At 49.0% G+C, this 5764-nt stretch overlaps 1 long non-coding RNA gene across 2 annotated transcripts; it reads left to right on the forward strand.

Annotated features, from left to right (window-relative positions):
• The first annotated feature begins 203 nt into the window (after nucleotides 1-203).
• LOC123180108 (uncharacterized) lies at nucleotides 204-4075 on the forward strand. Of its 2 annotated transcripts, XR_006490725.1 has the most exons (3): nucleotides 255-856; nucleotides 971-1179; nucleotides 2141-4075. It is a non-coding gene; the product is annotated as an uncharacterized lncRNA (long non-coding RNA). The 2 variants fall into 2 exon arrangements; XR_006490724.1 differs by having other exon boundaries at nucleotides 204-1179.
• The last annotated feature ends 1689 nt before the right edge of the window (nucleotides 4076-5764 follow it).

Genomic DNA, 5764 nt, shown 5'->3' on the forward strand with positions numbered 1-5764 from the left:
CATGGATGCACTTAGTACGCTGAAAAGCAGTTTGGGCAGGCGAGATCAGTGTGCTAATGACAGGGGCCAGCCTCATGGATAGAACCTTGACGATTAGTTTTGCGATGGAGTGAATAAGGCTGATGGGCCTGTAATCAGCCATACTTGTTGCCCCGTCCTTCTTCGGCAGCAGCACAACCATGGCAGAGTTCAGGGCCGCAAAATCACCCCCAGCTAAGTTATAGAAATGATGGAAAACAGCCATGATGTCGTGCTTAATGAGACTCCAGCATGATCTGTAGAAGGCGCCCGAGAATCCGTCAGGTCCAGGTGCCTTCTCAGAGGGGGGTGCCTTAATCGCCTCCCAAACTTCAGTTTCCGTGAACGGGTTGTCGAGCCCAACATTCTCAACCGATGGCAGCGGAATGGAGTCCCAGTTGATCGAGCAGGAGCGTGGGCGCCTTGCGGCTGCTTTCTTCCGTCTTATCCACAGCATCGATTGGCATCTCTGGATCTGTGCCCTGTTTTATACGAGAGTTGCAGGTCGTCCAGAAATCGGGCACTGTACCGAAATACGTATGCGGCAGCGCGTCGTGGTGGGCCAACGAGGCGGGGCACAGTGACCAGAAGTAACGCGCGGTTGAACGGCAGTTTGCCGCCGACGAGGTGTTCCAAGGATCAGAATCCGGGCTGCCGTCTGATCCGTGGATCTGAAAGTTAGGTTTACGGTCTGGCAGCTGCAGACTCGAATTGAATGCAGGGTCCAGCGTCTTCTCTTGCAAAAGCGAGTGGCCTCGTGAAGGTGAAGACTGCGAGGCAGAGGTCAGGAGCGGCGGCGGGGATCCAGCATGGAGTTTTTGATGCAACCTGTCGGCAGGTTCGTGTGTGCTTCGACGGCGATGTTGTCTGCATTTTTAGGGCGTTTTGATTAGCTGATTGAGTACGTTTGTTCTCCCCCCCCCCATGTTTTACATCTGCTCTGCTTGAGGAGGTGGGGGAGTTTTGTGCCTGGGCCTCTGGTTGGGAATGGCGGTGTGCTGTCGGAGCCGGCCGTGCCGCAGCAGCATGGGCGGCGGCGAGCGGAGAAGCACAGATCTGATCGGCGAAGGAGGACGCAGCGGCCAGGAGGGGGAGCTCTCCTACAACATCTAAGCTGACGACGGGGAAGATGAATCCCCAGGCTCCCGGATGGAATAAGAGGTTAGTGAAAAATCTCTGTTATATCTTCAGAGATGCAAAAAGATTGAGTAATGAAAAATTTAGAGTGCAAAATGTTGTTTATGTGTTCAGAGATTTAGTAGTGAAAATTTGAGCAGTGGAAAATCTGCCTTACGTCTTCAGAGATGCTAAAGACTTAGTAATCAAAAATTGACAGCCGCTATAGGAATCAGGGAACTACATTAGTACTGAAAAATTGAGAGTGCAAAATGTTCCTTATGCGTTCAGAGGTTCAACTATTAAGCAGTGAAAAAATTATCAGTGGAAAATCTATCTTACGTCTTTAGAGATGCTAAAGATTTAGTAATAAAAAACTGACAGCCGCTATAGGAATCAGGGAACTACATTAGTACTGAAAAATTGAGGACTACAAACTGCAAAGTGTTCATTATGTGTTCAGAGATTCAAACTATTTAGTAATGAAAAATTATCTGTTGAAAATCTTCCTTGCGTCTTCAGAGAGGCAAAAGATTTAGTAATGAAAAATTGACAGCACTATAGGAATCAGGGGGCTGCATCAATCTGAGTTCAGAACAGTTAGTAAAACGCATTCAGATAAATCATGTTGCAAGTGTTTGGTGTAGTGCAGGTTGAGGATTGGTGCTGCTGCACCAAGCAGAGCACCTGGCCCTAGTATACTGAAGAGGCATGCCAGCAAAATATAGACGAGGGCTATATTTGGGGACGAAACAGTGCAATTGGATGATAATGAGATAATTTGAAGCTCTAGTATACTGAAGCTTCGTAGCAAAACTTAATTATAATGATTCTTTGCAATTTAGTAACAGTTAATCTTCAGGTCTCGTTATGAATATGAAGCATAAAGTCTGTACTAGTACACTTTCCACCAGAATTCAGATACCCGAATCCATAAGAGCTTCTAAGTTTTTATTTCATCCTCTTTGTCTGAAGTTATTTATTTTGGTTCATGTTTGGATTCCAGGATCTCAAGCAATTATGAAGGGTCGCCGCAGGCATCGGAGCAATCGATTGAGCAGATTGACCCTAAAATACCCGAATGGACATGAAGGTACGACAGTTTTATGCATTGGAATCCATGCTCCTGGTGATGTGCGTATGGTGCGAATTGAAATGAATGGTAGGAAAATTTAGCTCTGAATTAGTTAGCAACAGAGTTGTTAACGGATGCAGTATGTGAATCGGAGGTTAGTTGCCCACAAACCTAGTTAGCAACGGTGTTGTGTGGAATGAATTGTGGAGTAGGTTGTTCTGAATTTAAGTGAATGTAAAATCAGCAAACTCTGAATTATGGAGTAAGTGCTTCCTATCTGTAGGGGAACTGCATTTGGAAGGGGGTCATTACTGATGCGATGAGAACATCGTATGATAGCTCTTATCCTGGATAGAGCCAACATCATATAAATATGCTGCCTTTAGCAGTGCACTGCATTTTGAGGTCAGAATGGTTGCTAGTCCATAGGGTGATTTCGGGTCAGATGTTCTGTAAGTGTGAGAACCATAGTGAAATAAACAACAAAGTTGTAGGATGTGTGACAATGAAAAAATGGCTAATTTGGTGGATGATTTGCAGTGTGCATGTGTGGTGTCGTTAAATGACAGAATTTGTACGACACCATCACTAACTAATTGTGTGCGAGATAAAAGGTGATAGCGTTAAAAGATATGAACTAATGTCTCTTCGAACATGGACAGTGAGTAATTACAGTAGATATGAGCTGCAGGATTGTGTCATAGGTTGCAAAATATGGAGTAACCCTTTTTTTTTTTAAATGATGCTTGGTATGCGTTGGTGCTATTCTGGGTGATTGGAAAACACATGAAAAACTGATGCTACCGGAACATAAATACTAAAAGTAAGTGTCGTGGTTTTAGTTCAAATTTGAACTAAGACCACGACACTTATTTTGGAGTAAGGATTGTTGCGGCGTCGCCTTGCAGGACCTCGTGTCCTGGTCGTGCTTCTGCCCTTGAGAAGGCAATTCATGAATTTGCACAGAATCCAGGAGATATTGTAATTGTGCCAACATTGGGGACAAGCTTCAATGCTTTAGGGGAGGCATATGATTTTTACAACCTCTAATCATGGGAGAAAGGATTCGGAATTAGATATGGGAAAAGCAGACCAAATGTGGACAAAATGCATGCAGGAAATCATGTGGATTTGCGGTCAGTTCCTCAGATTTTCGTTTTGTTCAATTCAGTTGCAAGTGCAATATTTTCTAGTGTGTGATTCGTGTCGTAGGGTAAGGCAGGAGTTGAGAACAACATATTGTGCCGGTGTGAGTGCCCTGCTCTTTATGAGGCTGCTGCACTCAAAGGATAATGGTTGGTATATAGCTGAGCATCGTGAAGAGCACAACCACTCATTGTCACCAAACTGCAGGGAGACAATACACTGGGCATCATACAAGCACATAGATGTGTACATCCGGGACCTGATAAAGCTGTTGCGCCAGAACAATGTGAATCTGTTGGAAGTGTACAGCATCATAGGTAGTTTTTTTAATCAATGGATAATATCCCATTCACAAAGCGAGCTTTGAGGAATTTGTGTGGTAAAATCAGCGGTGAGCAAGCAGAAGATGATGTTAGGAAGGCAATGGAAGTTTTTGCATAACTTGGGGCGAAGGATCCACACTTCACATATCATGTTCAAGCTGACAAGGATGGGAGGATCAATACCTTGATGTGGGCCAAATGGTAACAGCCGTAGTGGTCTGGCTCTGCTTCTCTAGCTACTCAATTTTGGAATCTCTATTCTCTAGCTAACGAGCATAATGTTACTATTGACAAAGTGTGGGATGGTGTCCATCTCAAGATCACCTTTAGAAGGTGCTTTACTCAAGATTTGTTTAATGAATTGCTTGAGCTTTTTAACATTGTTAAATCTTTGCAACTTGTGGACAGTGAGGATGCCCTGATTTGGAACCTTAATTCCAAAGGGATCTATACTGTTAAATCGTTCTATAAAGTTATTAATTTTAGAGGGGTTCTTCCTGTCAACACCTGCAGTTTGGTTGCTTGCAAATAACAAACTTCTCACTAGAGATAACCTGAACAAGTGGCAAAATGTTCCTGATCTAACCTATCTATTTTTGTGCTTAAGCTGAATCTTGCAGGCATCAATTTTTTGGTTGTGTTGTTTTGGTAGAACTCTGGAGAGTTATGACCACTGTAACTGGTTTTGGAGATGTTCCTGACATGGTTTCTATTTCTAGCTGGTGGTCTGGTGGTGATAGTTAAGAAAAAGGGTTCCCCCCCTGGTGGTGATAGTTGCACTGTTGCTAATATGGTTCAATCGGCTGCTATCTGGGCTCTCTGGAAAACTCGGAACGACATTTGTTTCAACCATGTTGTCTGATCTGGTATGCATGCATATCCGGTGAAAAACAGCTTCCATTCTTTCGCTGTGGGAGGTTAGAGCAACTCCAAAGGGCAGACCCATTTCGTCCGCCTGCGTCTTTCTAGGTCGGCGTGGACAAAATTGATGGCCCAACGCGCCGACCCAAATCCAAATCACGTGCGCTTCACGTCCGCGCCGACGCATTTGCAGCCTAAATTTGCGTCCCAAATGCGTCGGCACGGACGCCGAACGGACGTCACGCGTGCCTTCTCGCTGTCCGCCGCGTCCCCACCTGGCGGCCGTCCAACTACCCGCGCCCACGCGGTCAGCTTAATTTATGACCAATGGCCCACGCGTCAGCGACGGGGGTCATCCTTTTTTAAGCCGACCGTGCGGTGGGGCCGTCCTCATCCAAACTTGCCGTCCATATCGAGCAAGCTTTGCTCCTCCTTCGCCGGCATACCCTAGCCACCACCACCACAGCGAGATGGGGCTCTTCTCCGGCGCCAGCAGCAGCAAGGCCCCTGCCATCCCTTTCCCCTCTGAGTTCCTCCCGCCTCCGCCGGCGCCTCGCCGACAGAGGCAGCGCGTGAACATGCCAGTGCACCAGGCGGAGTGGCACTGGCAGCACCGTGTGCCTCTCCCGTACCCCGACGCCACCCTGCCGCACGACTGGCATCTGGATTCGGATAGGATCCCAGTGCCGGCGGCGCCGCGGTCGGCTCGGGCTCACGCGGAGGAGGTGCGGTGCCGGCGGGCGCTCCTGACGCCGGAGTAGCGGCGCGACGCCGCCTACGCCTCCGACTCGCCCAACTGGGCGCGCTGGTTCGCCTTCGAGCACGAGGAGGCGAGGCGATGCGGCCTCCGCGAGGTCGACCGCACCGTGCCACCGCCCGCTCATCGTCCGCGAGGAGGACCAGGCGGCGGAGGACGCCTACCAGGCAGCCCTTGCGGCCGTCTACCGGGAGAGCAAGGAGGACGAGCGGCGCAGGGCGGAGGCGGCGGAGGAAGAGAAGGCTTGGTACGAGGCGGCAATGGCGCGGGCCATTGCCATCTCCGTGGCAGGCGACTGCGTGCTGCCGCTGGTGGCCCCGCCGTCCCCTCCCCGACGCCGCGTCAAGCCCGAGATGGAGCCGTCCCCCATCGAGCGCTACTCCTGGACGGGAGTAGTGCGCGAGTGGGTCCGCGCGCCGCTGGTCTGGGTGGGGGCGACGCCGGCGCAGGAGGCGGCGTACCTCGAGC

This window comes from Triticum aestivum, chromosome 1D (assembly GCF_018294505.1).
Source record: "Triticum aestivum cultivar Chinese Spring chromosome 1D, IWGSC CS RefSeq v2.1, whole genome shotgun sequence".
Taxonomy (NCBI): domain Eukaryota; kingdom Viridiplantae; phylum Streptophyta; class Magnoliopsida; order Poales; family Poaceae; genus Triticum; species Triticum aestivum.